This window comes from Ambystoma mexicanum, chromosome 4q (assembly GCF_040938575.1).
Source record: "Ambystoma mexicanum isolate Mex_15411 chromosome 4q, UKY_AmexF1_1, whole genome shotgun sequence".
Classification (NCBI taxonomy): Eukaryota; Metazoa; Chordata; class Amphibia; order Caudata; family Ambystomatidae; genus Ambystoma; species Ambystoma mexicanum.
Genome location: NC_090928.1, coordinates 1,304,462,554 through 1,304,480,198, shown reverse-complemented (window position 1 = coordinate 1,304,480,198; position 17,645 = coordinate 1,304,462,554).

Sequence of the window (17,645 nt, the reverse complement as noted above, 5' to 3'; positions counted from 1 at the left end):
TGTGACGGTGGTGTTCTGGGCTTTGGAGAATTGCATGTCTCTGATGGCGACTCATCTTGCCAAGAAGGAGAATGTCATTCCTGATGCATTTAGCAGACACTTTCCTGTAGGTGAGAGTTCTGCCCATGTTGATTTTGATGAACTGTTCCTGGAGAATGTGGTGCCCAGAGTTGCTGGACATGTCCGCTTGCCTTCTCTGGTGCCTTCCGTTTAGAGTGGATCTGGTCTCCCAGTTTGTAGGGTTGATGCTCCATCCGAACCTCGGCGGCCTGAACCTTCATGCCTAGCTGTTGAGGTACAAGGAGTGTGATATTTTTCAGAAGACGTTCTTGATCGCTTTGGAGACCTGTCACGAAGTTCAGTTATGCCTGCCGGTGGCGTGCATTTTCAGCTTGGTGTCAGAAGTGGGATCTGGATCCTTTTCCTGGTCACATATCGACCGTCCTGGATTTTCAGCTTTCTTTGGCTGGGCCTGCAGGTTGGCAAAGTGAAGAGGTCCGCTATCTCGGTTTTCAAAAGGACCCCTCAGCAAGGCTCGTTCTTCACAATCTTCACATTTATGCAATTTTTGCGGGGATTGTGCATTTCCACCACAACAGGTTTTTGTTCCAGCGAGGGATTTCAATGTCTTTGGTGGTTGATGCATAAAGATGCCATGTGTTGAGCTTTAGCAATTCTGGGAGACAGAGAGAGTGTTCTCTCATGATTTTGGCGTGCCCTAATGTTGTTCTAGGTTCCTGAATGTTGTGTGTTGAATCTTAGGTGGATGATTCAGGGCTGGTCTGGCTTTCTCAGAGTTAGGTCTGCATGTGAAAATCCTTCTTTCATGCAGGTTGTTTCTGCCGCTTGATGTGTGTAGCCAGATTTTTAGATTTACTTGAATTTCAGGTGGTGCTGCCCGTGCTGTGCCCACTATATATTTTATAACATTACTCAGCCACTAGCCATGGCCAGTGTATATTTTACAACATTACCCAGCCATTAGCCTGGCTTTCTGCCACAGCTTTCTGCCAGGCCCACTATATATTTTACAACACTACTGGTCTTCGCCTGTGCCCACTCTATTGTTTAATTCACTGCCAGACCATGGCTAGTGGTTTTTCACCCACTACCTCACTGTAGCTGAATTCTGTGCAGTGCCCTTAGGGACCACTACACACAATTAAGACTACAAGTGGTAATACAAGTTCAGCTTTGGTACAAGCCTGTACTACTAAGTTATAGTGGTAGCAGTAGCGGAGCAGCCAGACTTATTTCAAGAGTAAATGAGCAGAAGCAGAGATTACAGAAAGGGACCACAATTACTGTGACTCAAGCAAACACTGACTCAAGGTTTTTGGTTGAAAAGTAAAAGTACATTTATTTCTAGACCATCTGTTTGTAAAACACTTCACTTCTATTAATGTAAAACCACACATAAAATACACTACACACAACCAATTCACTTTGTGCAACACAATTCAAGGTAAGTACCTTTGGTTTTAACAGACCGTTGTTGTGGAACAAAGAAATTACCGGGGGGACAGATGCGATCACTTTTTGACAGTAATGACAGTTCGGTCTTACTAAAGAAAAGATATGCGTACCCATGGGACGAAATGTTACCGGAGTTAAAACACACTTAGCACATGAATAAACACAAGAGAGTTGGAGATAAAAATCATAGGCAATACTTTTGTCAAGGCAGATAGAATCAGAGGACATTTTCCTACAAGTGAATAAAAGTCAATAGGCCTGCGCCAGTGTCAAATGCAATAGGTTCCTGTTGTCGAGGATCACACGGTTAGTACGGTTCACGATTCGAGATTGCCATGAGTACTTGCATATTGTCAAAAGAGGAAGCAAAAGTTATAAGAGGGAAGGAGGATAAGGACAAGCCTTTAGTGAGGAGAAAGGGTTCACCCCAATTCCTCGAAGCTGGACACTTATTAAAGTGAAGAAGAGCTGGTGCCGCGGCAGCTGTTCCTGGTAGTTCCTGCAGACTCACAGTTCCTGTGACTTCAGTCAGGGGGACAAGAAGGAGGACGTCTGGAGCGATCTGCACTACCCAGGGATGAGGCCAGCAGCAGCAAAAGCAACGGTGAATAAAAGGTGCGTTCCTTTAAAACAGGAGAGGCTCTTCAGACAGCTATCCGGACCACTACAGCAGTGTGCAGCGATTTCGACCAAGAAGAGGATCCTCTGCCTGTGGAAGATGAGCTGGTTGATCCCACCAGGCTCAAGGAAAGAAGACTCTGGACTGGACCTTCTCTTGTCGTTGAAGGGTAGATAGCTCAGGACTGCAGCAGGGCTCCACCGGGACTCAGTAGTTGCAGCAGACGTCTTCTTCTCCGCTTCTCTTCGGTTCCTTGTAGTTCAAGTGGCGACTCTGCCTTCCAGCCCAAGAGTCCTGCCTTTTATGCGAAAATCCCCATTCACTCAGCCTGGCTGTCAATCACACAGCAGGGGGGTGTCTGGCCCGGACAACCACCTCAGCCACTCACGACAAAGTGCGACTTGGGTTTCCAAGGATACCCTGTCCAGGGGGTGACTATACTCCTCCCTCACATTCAGCCCACTTAGACACCCAGGTGCCAAATGGAGGGCTTCTGGATAGAAGCACACCAAAAGACGGTAAACAGAGAAGGCAAACCTGGTTTGCCGCGCAAAGTAAAACACAAGAAGGACTTTAACAGAAAGAAATGGCGAATAATTCTGACCGGAGCCAAAAGAAAGTGTATTTGGTCAAGCGGGTTTATGTTCGAGGCTAATACAATAGCCTGGAACAGTACCACGTTTATATAGTATAAACGCGGTAGAAAAGTTAGGGTAAATACCACTGCCACCAGCCAAGTCTTAGTGTTAAGGGAGCAAAACAATGTTCCAAGAGGTACAGATAAAAAGGGATAGTAGTTAACCCTTTCCAATACTGCATGTAAGATGGGGTGTACTGGATCTGTGGTAAATGTGACTATATAAAGTTAATGGCAACTTTACATGTTTCTAGGGGACAGTGGTCAGCCCCAGAAAAATTGAGTCAGTGGGAAGTCTAAAAGACAACCCTGTGTCACTGCACTGAAGGTGCTGAGTAACACACAAAATAATAAGATGATGCCTAGGGAGTTGGTGAGACTCCATAGCCCATGAGCACCAAAAAGTACAACCCATACAAAAACACTGTAAGAGTGGAAAAAGGTTCACACTCTTACCAAGTTGAAGAAAATAAACCCCTGAAATCCAGCAAAGCTGCTGTGGGACTCACTAGGTAAGGGAAATTAGCCATAGAATGAGAATTCTCCCTAATATTGCTGTAAAAAGTTTTTTTTTTTTTACTTTAACCCATAACTGCGGGTATAATAACTTTGTACTATAGATCGCCACAGTTATCTGTAGTTGTTAAATACCCGCGGTTATCGGGGAAACACGCAAAAAGAAAAGATGCTTCTCTGTCCTCCCAGGCACTCATCTGTGCCTGCTCCCCCTCCACTCTCCACTCCCCTCCAGGCCTCTCTCATTACCCCAACACTCATTTCCGTGTGATGCACTTTCATTCCTGCTTGCGTTTTCTTCTGTGCTGCGGTTATCCTGCCGAATAACCGCGTCTACGGGAAATCGCTTGTGCTCTTAACTTCGTCACTAGCGTCCTTCCAGGTCCCCAATTTCACATGGTATCCTCTTGCCCCTCCCCCTGCTCTACTCTGATGTCACATAAACGGGTTTACTCCACCAAATGTCATTTCTCTACATTTTTGTTTTTGTATAACCGCAGGTATAACCATGGGTATCTCTTGCATTGAACAAAAGATGGCAGCTTTTTCAATTCTGAAAAGTCTTTGTTCTGCAAAGCACAACGGGAGATATCTCTATAAGAAGAACCCCCCTCTCTAACAAATAATTAAAAAAAGTACTGGATGCCCCAACCCCAGCCCTCCCAATGGATCTTGAGTCAATGATTTGTCCACAAGTTGTTTCATACCCGGTGCAATTCCGCTGTTCTGTCCAGTAGTTTTCGCTGTGAGCTGCAGCAAAAATTGCCTTTGTTGTCCATGGGAAAATTAATGGGGACTAGGCCGAAACAATTTTTTTTTTTTGTTTTCTTAATAACCTTTTTTATTTTTTAACTCATCTTTCCCAAAATGTCCAGTCTATGGTACTCGACATGCAAATTAACTATAGTGCAGCAACTGCTGACTATAAAATATATATATATAAATCTGTCCAGTGGTTTGGGCTGTAGGCGTGAGCACATTTTTTCCATTGCGTCTATGGAAAAAACATTTTTTGGGACCCCCTTAACTTTACCCTTTCTTGACAAAACCTCACCAAAATGTCCAGAAAAGTTCAGAGCGGGCCCGTAAAGACCAGAGGAGAGGTCTGTACTTCTGCTGCCTATATGGTAGAGGAGAGGCACAGAGGACCCCAGCCAAGATTCTCTATAAGGTAGCAATGGACGAGCAATCGAGGCCTAGCTTCTCAGGAGGTAATGCGGGCTGGTTCTTAAGTACAGTGTAGTCCCCGAACCCCCACAAAGGAATGTCCACACACTGTATTAGTTAAAACACAGTATTTATATAATTAAGGTTCAAGGTTATATACACAATCACAATAACTCACTTTGTGCTCAGAAAATCTACAATGGCAAATGTTCTAAGTGGTACCACAATTATTATCAGATTTCATTAAAGTGCATCAACTGTACTCTGGTCAAATCTCACACAAATCAATTTATAAAGGTAACCAGCAATAGACATAGGAGGAAAGCAGTTGGTTAGAACAATTGGCAGAATACTGGCCCCTACCGTTAGACACAGTTCTGTGTGGAGATTCCCACACCTGAGCAACCTGTAAAGTAAAGATACACTACAATCCCAGTCCATATATTGTTCAATTTAGTCTTATTTCCGTCTATAATGTTTCTACCACCTCAATGTGCCTGGAATAGCAGAGTTTGATGACGAGTCGTCTACGGATCCTTCTTGAGCAGCTCCCTTTAAAGCAGGAGCCACAGAACGTCAAGATCCCTCGAAGAAAGTGAACTCGGCGTCGAGGCGGCAGCTTCGGTCCCAGCGGTGCTCGTCGACGACGAGGCGAAGACATCCTGCAAGGAAGAGGCGTGCGGGGCACCTCGATGTCGATAGTTCAGGACGGCAAAGAGTTTGTGAAGAACTGTGGCCCAGCAAGGGCGTCGAGTCGTCCGGCGTCTCTACAGTCGTTGGGTGGCGGGAAACCCACCGGCGGATGCTCCTCGGCGCGTCGACGGCCTGTTCTTCTCCAGCGGGATAAGGCAGGCGGCAGTGCTGCGGACGAGCGCGTCTGTGAATCAAAAGTCTTAGGCAAAGGAGCGTTGTGGCTCCGGTCGTCGGTGGCACGGCGACAAGCGGTCCCCGCTTCTGGACAACACAGCTTCGAAGGGCCTCCAGCGGTTATAGCAAACCTGCAAACCCTGGTGGACGACGGTAAACGGAATGTCCGGTACTTATCTTCATTTTCCTCGGCAGCCCCCGTCTCCGGCCGGCAGCCTGTCGAGGGTCTGACTTCCAGGGAGCTTCGGCGAAGGTTAGCGGTGCTCGATGGTCCCTTGGAGCATGGGAAGAGGGCGCCTAACCAGGTCCTCTCTTGGATCAGTCTCGACGGCTTTCGGATTTCGGCAAAGGGAGACAGCAATCAACCTTCTTCTTCAGGCTCGGCTTTGAGATTCAGCTTCAGTTTCAATGTCAGTTTCAACTCCAGCTTCGGAACGATTTCTAGCAGTGAGAGGCCCCCAGATATACTAGTTGATCTCCCATTCATTCTGCTGGGTCACACTCGGGCAACCAATCACTCAGAAGGGCATTCAGCAGTCAGTCAGCCAATCAGGCATACAGTGCATTCAGGCCATTCTCCTCCCTCTCAGACACTCACAACAAGGAATGTGTATTGGGACAAGTACCACGCCATTCAACACTCCACACTGCATTCATACCAGTTTTGGACAGGGCTGTCTCAGTCATTGTGTCAAACACCAGATACCAGACATCCACAACAAGAAGTGCATATTCGTCACACAATCCATTCACCCAGGTCCCACCCACAGGGTGTACCCACAACATACAGTCACTGGGAAGGCTCCAGCCAGTCTGGACTGGACTTCACAACACCACCATATATGGAACTTCCACCCAACAGCCAGTCAGGGGGAAGGGACAGAGTCAGGGCTTCTCAGAACTTTGGGAAAACAAGGTAACAGGCAATAGAAAGCAAGACAGGGGCCATCTTGTTTCCTATCAGGAATCAACGGATTCCAATGGCAGGGCCTGGGTATCCCAAAATGGAGGATACTCGGAGCACCTGTCAAATTCAGCATTGAGCTGCCACCAGCTCATACCCTGCTCTGTGGGCCACACACAGGTGCCCAAAAACATACACTAGGGGCACAGATTTGTACCCTCACCCATGAGTGCCATAAGGGTATCCTATGGGTCTGTACACCAACCAAAAATAGGAAGAACTGCACTGCCAGGAGTCCCACATGGATTCCTGGGCAGAAAACAATGCAGAACACAAATGAAAAAGGACTACAGGACAAGGACAGGGAGGCCCTGTCCCTCCAATGCATTTCCAGCATCACAGGGCCATATACTTCTTTTGCAAGGTTTGGTAAGGATTCGTCCAGGGGGAGCGAAGTTGTAAGCTGCCCAAAAAGTGCTCTTCCTATGAGTTGACAACTTAACCATAAATACACGGCTGCTACCGCAGGCCGTGTAATATATGCAAACAAACATGGGGGAGAAACTGGCTGCGCACTTCCAGGTCTCTTCTTCAGTGGAAGAAAACGCAGTAGCCTGGTCGTTTTTACACAAAGTGCTTCCTTTAATTAATGAAATCCCATGTCTGCAAAACAGGCCAGCATGCAACACAATAAAGACAAACAACTCATGGGCTTCGCCTAACAGCTTGGTCAGGTGTGACGCCATCAAACACAGCAAAGAACTCAGGCACTCGAACTGGAAATGGTGCAAAAAGTTGAAAAAAGTTTGTTACCATTGTATCTTCTGCACATCAGCTACAGGTTTCATAATAAAATATAGCAAAGGAATCTCCCAACAACTGCAAAACACCACGCTTTCCACCCCAACGGCAATGAGTAGAAAACATCTAAGACCGTTTAAACTATTTCAAGTCCACTACGAGTAATTACATGACTTAACCATGCCCATGTTCCACCAACATAGACAAGGGACTAAATACATGTTATGACCAGCCCTTGGTCATAGGGTTCACTCCAAAGGACACTCAGGATACTCAGGCCAGGTACTCCTAGTGGTTACTTTATTAGCTTCTTAGTTACTGGATCAGAGGTCATCAGATAATTGAGAGATCAAGAGGATCAGGGATAATGAGCCCACTGGCTCCCACCACCCAGGCTCACATATTGTAACTGCCTGGGTTAGAACCAATTCAACTTTAAACATTCTAACCTCACACTCACAGCCTACATTCTGATGATGACATCAATCCTGGCACAGCATACATTCAAGCACAGGCGCCAACCCTAACACCTCCTTTCCTACAACAAACAAACTAGTCATACTCACCAGAAGGAAGCTAACCCTAACACCTCCTCCTGTTGCAGAAAGGAAAATCTGCTACGACACACTGAACATGACTTCCTCGCTCCAACCATGTTCCACTTACCACCGGGAGATTGAGCCAGCAGGCTTAACTAACATCCCACGACAGACCCAGCCGCCACAACTAACACTCCTAACCAATCAAAGTAACACAATTCACCTTCTGTTCCCACCTGCCACGAGGAACCTCAAACTGCCACTTTCGAGCACTAACCGCCCACCTTGGCAACTACAACAAACACTACCAAAGCCAAACCAAACACAAAACTCCTTCCGTTCCTCCCTGCCACAAAGAAACCTCTTGCTGCCACTTCCGAGCACTAACTCCCAAAACCGGGAAAGACCAGGTACTGTCGTAACAACACGAGACACTTACTAACAACCCAACAATCTAGAAATTCAAGTAAACACAGCCACACCAAATGGTCACTCACTCACTCAATCACACCATAATTAAAGGCAACTAGCTGTCACCAAAACATACACCACGACATCAAATACAAACCCGTACATAGAATGTAAAACTGCTAGTCAGCGCTGCAGTCGCTCTAGCAGAAATCTTGGATTGAACATCAATAACACAACACACATAACAATATATACCACTGCAATGCCTCAAAATTGTTATACTATGCATTGCATTGACAAATACTTTCACATTGTAAATTGCAGGTCGCATTGGAGATAACAGTTCCTAAAAGTCTATGTTGCCAAAGCACAGGCAACTCTAATGCTGAAATGCCTCAAAACGTTATGCTAAAACCAAAATGAATGTCATCACTCTGATCATGCACCCAGAACACATACATGTTCATGCAAACCACTAACCACAACACATCTTGACATGCCAATGTGGCTATCAACTTTAGCTCAAACCTAAAAGTCCATGTTGCCTATATGTTAACTTATTGCTGAAATGCCTCCAAATTTGTTATGCTGAACATGAACTGGATGACATCACTGGATGACATCATTCTGATTATGTACTACATCTCTCACACCAGTCATTCAAGCAAAATCCAATAAGTTACAACCAAACATACGACAGTATGGATGATATTCCATTTAAATATGCAACCAGCTAAAAGTATTAATCATTGCCGCCAACCAAAAGATGTACATTCTTACATTTCAAACCCTCCATGTTATATACAAATAACATCAGCATGTAGTACCAACACCTTGTTGCAACTCCTGCAACTACATGTCCCAATTTGCAATGATTAGGCATAACATGTGACAAGCTCGCTGCCAATAATAACAGTGGCATTCTTAATTGCCCCCATGCGCCGCGCTCTGCTCTTACTTAATGGGTAGACCGACTGCCTCACCCAAGCACCGCACTCAATTACTCTCCACTTGGCAGTCTTGCTCCATCAGCCCCCATGAAACAACTGAAAGCGCCTCCGGTCCACTTAGGTCGTTCCGTTTGAAAACGTTGAACACGCTGAGCAGACTTCCTCCCCATGTCGTCACGTTGCTTTTTCCAAGGCAGATTAACATGCGGAACACTTCCTCGATACAAATGCGAACCTCACTTCCTGGTCACGCTGCACATTCTGATAGGTGCTTTACTCAGAGATCGGATAATGTCCAGATCGACTTCGTTCTCGTTGCTGCGCGTCCCGAACATCAGCAACTCCAACAGCTGACGCAGCTGCATTCGAAACTATCACCATCACCCACTGACACTCGAGTGACGTCATCAGTCGCCCTCGATCCAGGGAGCCCATCGGAGCTCCGCAACACCAACGGCCAGACGGTACCATACCGTCTGCCAAACGGAGCATACAGGAATCCACCTCCTCTCACTCCAGCCCAATCCGCCAGACGATCGCCGCCTGAGACAGATGACCAGTCACAAACCTGCAGGTACATGCAACTGATACAGCGTGCCGGTAGGAACATTTCTTTTAACGGAAAGTGTCTGTCTTCCCTCCAATGATGGATACACGCTCACTTTGCTGCTTAGTTGACAGCAACACAGCCTGTTTTAATCAACCTTTGGGAACCCTGCCTGGGCGCTCATGCCCCCTCATGTGCCAGGGTGGGTTTCCTGTCAGCCGCTCCTGATCCCGCCTGGCACTGGCAGGAAACTCGCGTCCCAGCGAACCCTTGGGACAAGCTGCCTTATTCAGCCCTGGGTGGCTGCCTCAAACAGCCCTGGGTACTTCCTTACTCCTGTATATTGAGCAGCCTCTAATGCCTCCTGGGCTCCAGCAGGTCACTCTCCCCTCCCCTCCCCCCAGGGGTCTCCTCGGACAGGCTGTCCCTTCCAGCCCTGGGTGGTGGGCGCTAAACAGTCCATGGGGGCAGTGGGCTCTCCCTCTCTCCTTGCATTCACTTTTCCTCTTGCCTGCACCCCCCGCAGCAGAGTCTCTTCTCCTCTCTCACATGACATCACACAGGTACCTGCTTCTCTTTTGCTTCACTTAATGTCCACTCCAAGGTCAAGGTCCTCCCTCACCGTACCTTGGACATCCTCGTCGCTAATTGTTATGACCAGCCCTTGGTCATAGGGTTCACTCCAAAGGACACTCAGGATACTCAGGCCAGGTACTCCTAGTGGTTACTTTATTAGCTTCTTAGTTACTGGATCAGAGGTCATCAGATAATTGAGAGATCAAGAGGATCAGGAATAATGAGCCCACTGGCTCCCACCACCCAGGCTCACATATTGTAACTGCCTGGGTTAGAACCAATTCAACTCTAAACATTCTAACCTCACACTCACAGCCTACATTCTGATGATGACATCAATCCTGGCACAGCATACATTCAAGCACAGGAGCCAACCCTAACACCTCCTTTCCTACAACAAACAAACTAGTCAAACTCACCAGAAGGAAGATAACCCTAACACCTCCTTTCCTACAACAAACAAACTAGTCAAACTCACTAGAAGGAAGCCAACCCTAACACCTCCTTTCCTACAACAAACAAACTAGTCAAACTCACCAGAAGGAAGATAACCCTAACACCTCCTTTCCTACAACAAACAAACTAGTCAAACTCACTAGAAGGAAGCCAACCCTAACACCTCCTTTCCTACAACAAACAAACTAGTCAAACTCACTAGAAGGAAGCCAACCCTAACACCTCCTTTCCTACAACAAACAAACTAGTCAAACTCACTAGAAGGAAGCCAACCCTAACACCTCCTTTCCTACAACAAACAAACTAGTCAAACTCACTAGAAGGAAGCCAACCCTAACACCTCCTTTCCTACAACAAACAAACTAGTCAAACTCACTAGAAGGAAGCCAACCCTAACACCTCCTTTCCTACAACAAACAAACTAGTCAAACTCACTAGAAGGAAGCCAACCCTAACACCTCCTTTCCTACAACAAACAAACTAGTCAAACTCACTAGAAGGAAGCCAACCCTAACACCTCCTTTCCTACAACAAACAAACTAGTCAAACTCACTAGAAGGAAGCCAACCCTAACACCTCCTTTCCTACAACAAACAAACTAGTCAAACTCACTAGAAGGAAGCCAACCCTAACACCTCCTTTCCTACAACAAACAAACTAGTCAAACTCACCAGAAGGAAGCCAACCCTAACACCTCCTTTCCTACAACAAACAAACTAGTCAAACTCACCAGAAGGAAGCCAACCCTAACACCTCCTTTCCTACAACAAACAAACTAGTCAAACTCACCAGAAGGAAGATAACCCTAACACCTCCTTTCCTACAACAAACAAACTAGTCAAACTCACTAGAAGGAAGCCAACCCTAACACCTCCTTTCCTACAACAAACAAACTAGTCAAACTCACTAGAAGGAAGCCAACCCTAACACCTCCTTTCCTACAACAAACAAACTAGTCAAACTCACTAGAAGGAAGCCAACCCTAACACCTCCTTTCCTACAACAAACAAACTAGTCAAACTCACTATAAGGAAGCCAACCCTAACACCTCCTTTCCTACAACAAACAAACTAGTCAAACTCACCAGAAGGAAGCCAACCCTAACACCTCCTTTCCTACAACAAACAAACTAGTCAAACTCACTAGAAGGAAGCCAACCCTAACACCTCCTTTCCTACAACAAACAAACTAGTCAAACTCACTAGAAGGAAGATAACCCTAACACCTCCTTTCCTACAACAAACAAACTAGTCAAACTCACTAGAAGGAAGCCAACCCTAACACCTCCTTTCCTACAACAAACAAACTAGTCAAACTCACCAGAAGGAAGCCAACCCTAACACCTCCTTTCCTACAACAAACAAACTAGTCAAACTCACTAGAAGGAAGCCAACCCTAACACCTCCTTTCCTACAACAAACAAACTAGTCAAACTCACTAGAAGGAAGATAACCCTAACACCTCCTTTCCTACAACAAACAAACTAGTCAAACTCACCAGAAGGAAGCCAACCCTAACACCTCCTTTCCTACAACAAACAAACTAGTCAAACTCACCAGAAGGAAGCCAACCCTAACACCTCCTTTCCTACAACAAACAAACTAGTCAAACTCACCAGAAGGAAGCCAACCCTAACACCTCCTTTCCTACAACAAACAAACTAGTCAAACTCACCAGAAGGAAGCCAACCCTAACACCTCCTTTCCTACAACAAACAAACTAGTCAAACTCACCAGAAGGAAGCCAACCCTAACACCTCCTTTCCTACAACAAACAAACTAGTCAAACTCACTAGAAGGAAGCCAACCCTAACACCTCCTTTCCTACAACAAACAAACTAGTCAAACTCACTAGAAGGAAGCCAACCCTAACACCTCCTTTCCTACAACAAACAAACTAGTCAAACTCACTAGAAGGAAGCCAACCCTAACACCTCCTTTCCTACAACAAACAAACTAGTCAAACTCACCAGAAGGAAGCCAACCCTAACACCTCCTTTCCTACAACAAACAAACTAGTCAAACTCACCAGAAGGAAGCCAACCCTAACACCTCCTTTCCTACAACAAACAAACTAGTCAAACTCACTAGAAGGAAGCCAACCCTAACACCTCCTTTCCTACAACAAACAAACTAGTCAAACTCACTAGAAGGAAGATAACCCTAACACCTCCTTTCCTACAACAAACAAACTAGTCAAACTCACCAGAAGGAAGCCAACCCTAACACCTCCTTTCCTACAACAAACAAACTAGTCAAACTCACCAGAAGGAAGCCAACCCTAACACCTCCTTTCCTACAACAAACAAACTAGTCAAACTCACTAGAAGGAAGCCAACCCTAACACCTCCTTTCCTACAACAAACAAACTAGTCAAACTCACCAGAAGGAAGCCAACCCTAACACCTCCTTTCCTACAACAAACAAACTAGTCAAACTCACCAGAAGGAAGCCAACCCTAACACCTCCTTTCCTACAACAAACAAACTAGTCAAACTCACCAGAAGGAAGCCAACCCTAACACCTCCTTTCCTACAACAAACAAACTAGTCAAACTCACTAGAAGGAAGCCAACCCTAACACCTCCTTTCCTACAACAAACAAACTAGTCAAACTCACTAGAAGGAAGATAACCCTAACACCTCCTTTCCTACAACAAACAAACTAGTCAAACTCACCAGAAGGAAGCCAACCCTAACACCTCCTTTCCTACAACAAACAAACTAGTCAAACTCACCAGAAGGAAGCCAACCCTAACACCTCCTTTCCTACAACAAACAAACTAGTCAAACTCACTAGAAGGAAGCCAACCCTAACACCTCCTTTCCTACAACAAACAAACTAGTCAAACTCACCAGAAGGAAGCCAACCCTAACACCTCCTTTCCTACAACAAACAAACTAGTCAAACTCACTAGAAGGAAGCCAACCCTAACACCTCCTTTCCTACAACAAACAAACTAGTCAAACTCACTAGAAGGAAGCCAACCCTAACACCTCCTTTCCTACAACAAACAAACTAGTCAAACTCACTAGAAGGAAGCCAACCCTAACACCTCCTTTCCTACAACAAACAAACTAGTCAAACTCACTAGAAGGAAGCCAACCCTAACACCTCCTTTCCTACAACAAACAAACTAGTCAAACTCACCAGAAGGAAGCCAACCCTAACACCTCCTTTCCTACAACAAACAAACTAGTCAAACTCACTAGAAGGAAGCCAACCCTAACACCTCCTTTCCTACAACAAACAAATTAGTCAAACTCACTAGAAGGAAGCCAACCCTAACACCTCCTTTCCTACAACAAACAAACTAGTCAAACTCACCAGAAGGAAGCCGACCCTAACACCTCCTTTCCTACAACAAACAAACTAGTCAAACTCACTAGAAGGAAGCCAACCCTAACACCTCCTTTCCTACAACAAACAAACTAGTCAAACTCACTAGAAGGAAGCCAACCCTAACACCTCCTTTCCTACAACAAACAAACTAGTCAAACCCACTAGAAGGAAGCCAACCCTAACACCTCCTTTCCTACAACAAACAAACTAGTCAAACTCACTAGAAGGAAGCCAACCCTAACACCTCCTTTCCTACAACAAACAAACTAGTCAAACTCACCAGAAGGAAGCTAACCCTAACACCTCCTTTCCTACAACAAACAAACTAGTCAAACTCACCAGAAGGAAGCCAACCCTAACACCTCCTTTCCTACAACAAACAAACTAGTCAAACTCACTAGAAGGAAGCCAACCCTAACACCTCCTTTCGTACAACAAACAAACTAGTCAAACTCACCAGAAGGAAGCCAACCCTAACACCTCCTTTCCTACAACAAACAAACTAGTCAAACTCACCAGAAGGAAGCCAACCCTAACACCTCCTTTCCTACAACAAACAAACTAGTCAAACTCACCAGAAGGAAGCCAACCCTAACACCTCCTTTCCTACAACAAACAAACTAGTCAAACTCACTAGAAGGAAGCCAACCCTAACACCTCCTTTCCTACAACAAACAAACTAGTCAAACTCACTAGAAGGAAGCCAACCCTAACACCTCCTTTCCTACAACAAACAAACTAGTCAAACTCACTAGAAGGAAGCCAACCCTAACACCTCCTTTCCTACAACAAACAAACTAGTCAAACTCACTAGAAGGAAGCCAACCCTAACACCTCCTTTCCTACAACAAACAAACTAGTCAAACTCACCAGAAGGAAGCCAACCCTAACACCTCCTTTCCTACAACAAACAAACTAGTCAAACTCACTAGAAGGAAGCCAACCCTAACACCTCCTTTCCTACAACAAACAAACTAGTCAAACTCACTAGAAGGAAGCCAACCCTAACACCTCCTTTCCTACAACAAACAAACTAGTCAAACTCACCAGAAGGAAGCCAACCCTAACACCTCCTTTCCTACAACAAACAAACTAGTCAAACTCACCAGAAGGAAGCCAACCCTAACACCTCCTTTCCTACAACAAACAAACTAGTCAAACTCACTAGAAGGAAGCCAACCCTAACACCTCCTTTCCTACAACAAACAAACTAGTCAAACTCACCAGAAGGAAGCCAACCCTAACACCTCCTTTCCTACAACAAACAAACTAGTCAAACTCACTAGAAGGAAGCCAACCCTAACACCTCCTTTCCTACAACAAACAAACTAGTCAAACTCACTAGAAGGAAGCCAACCCTAACACCTCCTTTCCTACAACAAACAAACTAGTCAAACTCACTAGAAGGAAGCCAACCCTAACACCTCCTTTCCTACAACAAACAAACTAGTCAAACTCACCAGAAGGAAGCCAACCCTAACACCTCCTTTCCTACAACAAACAAACTAGTCAAACTCACTAGAAGGAAGCCAACCCTAACACCTCCTTTCCTACAACAAACAAACTAGTCAAACTCACTAGAAGGAAGCCAACCCTAACACCTCCTTTCCTACAACAAACAAACTAGTCAAACTCACCAGAAGGAAGCTAACCCTAACACCTCCTTTCCTACAACAAACAAACTAGTCAAACTCACCAGAAGGAAGCCAACCCTAACACCTCCTTTCCTACAACAAACAAACTAGTCAAACTCACTAGAAGGAAGCCAACCCTAACACCTCCTTTCCTACAACAAACAAACTAGTCAAACTCACCAGAAGGAAGCCAACCCTAACACCTCCTTTCCTACAACAAACAAACTAGTCAAACTCACCAGAAGGAAGCCAACCCTAACACCTCCTTTCCTACAACAAACAAACTAGTCAAACTCACCAGAAGGAAGCCAACCCTAACACCTCCTTTCCTACAACAAACAAACTAGTCAAACTCACTAGAAGGAAGCCAACCCTAACACCTCCTTTCCTACAACAAACAAACTAGTCAAACTCACTAGAAGGAAGCCAACCCTAACACCTCCTTTCCTACAACAAACAAACTAGTCAAACTCACTAGAAGGAAGCCAACCCTAACACCTCCTTTCCTACAACAAACAAACTAGTCAAACTCACTAGAAGGAAGCCAACCCTAACACCTCCTTTCCTACAACAAACAAACTAGTCAAACTCACCAGAAGGAAGCCAACCCTAACACCTCCTTTCCTACAACAAACAAACTAGTCAAACTCACTAGAAGGAAGCCAACCCTAACACCTCCTTTCCTACAACAAACAAACTAGTCAAACTCACTAGAAGGAAGCCAACCCTAACACCTCCTTTCCTACAACAAACAAACTAGTCAAACTCACCAGAAGGAAGCCAACCCTAACACCTCCTTTCCTACAACAAACAAACTAGTCAAACTCACCAGAAGGAAGCCAACCCTAACACCTCCTTTCCTACAACAAACAAACTAGTCAAACTCACTAGAAGGAAGCCAACCCTAACACCTCCTTTCCTACAACAAACAAACTAGTCAAACTCACTAGAAGGAAGCCAACCCTAACACCTCCTTTCCTACAACAAACAAACTAGTCAAACTCACTAGAAGGAAGCCAACCCTAACACCTCCTTTCCTACAACAAACAAACTAGTCAAACTCACCAGAAGGAAGCCAACCCTAACACCTCCTTTCCTACAACAAACAAACTAGTCAAACTCACTAGAAGGAAGCCAACCCTAACACCTCCTTTCCTACAACAAACAAACTAGTCAAACTCACTAGAAGGAAGCCAACCCTAACACCTCCTTTCCTACAACAAACAAACTAGTCAAACTCACTAGAAGGAAGCCAACCCTAACACCTCCTTTCCTACAACAAACAAACTAGTCAAACTCACCAGAAGGAAGCCAACCCTAACACCTCCTTTCCTACAACAAACAAACTAGTCAAACTCACTAGAAGGAAGCCAACCCTAACACCTCCTTTCCTACAACAAACAAACTAGTCAAACTCACTAGAAGGAAGCCAACCCTAACACCTCCTTTCCTACAACAAACAAACTAGTCAAACTCACCAGAAGGAAGCCAACCCTAACACCTCCTTTCCTACAACAAACAAACTAGTCAAACTCACTAGAAGGAAGCCAACCCTAACACCTCCTTTCCTACAACAAACAAACTAGTCAAACTCACTAGAAGGAAGCCAACCCTAACACCTCCTTTCCTACAACAAACAAACTAGTCAAACTCACTAGAAGGAAGCCAACCCTAACACCTCCTTTCCTACAACAAACAAACTAGTCAAACTCACTAGAAGGAAGCCAACCCTAACACCTCCTTTCCTACAACAAACAAACTAGTCAAACTCACCAGAAGGAAGCCAACCCTAACACCTCCTTTCCTACAACAAACAAACTAGTCAAACTCACTAGAAGGAAGCCAACCCTAACACCTCCTTTCCTACAACAAACAAACTAGTCAAACTCACCAGAAGGAAGATAACCCTAACACCTCCTTTCCTACAACAAACAAACTAGTCAAACTCACCAGAAGGAAGCTAACCCTAACACCTCCTTTCCTACAACAAACAAACTAGTCAAACTCACCAGAAGGAAGCTAACCCTAACACCTCCTTTCCTACAACAAACAAACTAGTCAAACTCACTAGAAGGAAGCCAACCCTAACACCTCCTTTCCTACAACAAACAAACTAGTCAAACTCACCAGAAGGAAGCCAACCCTAACACCTCCTTTCCTACAACAAACAAACTAGTCAAACTCACTAGAAGGAAGCCAACCCT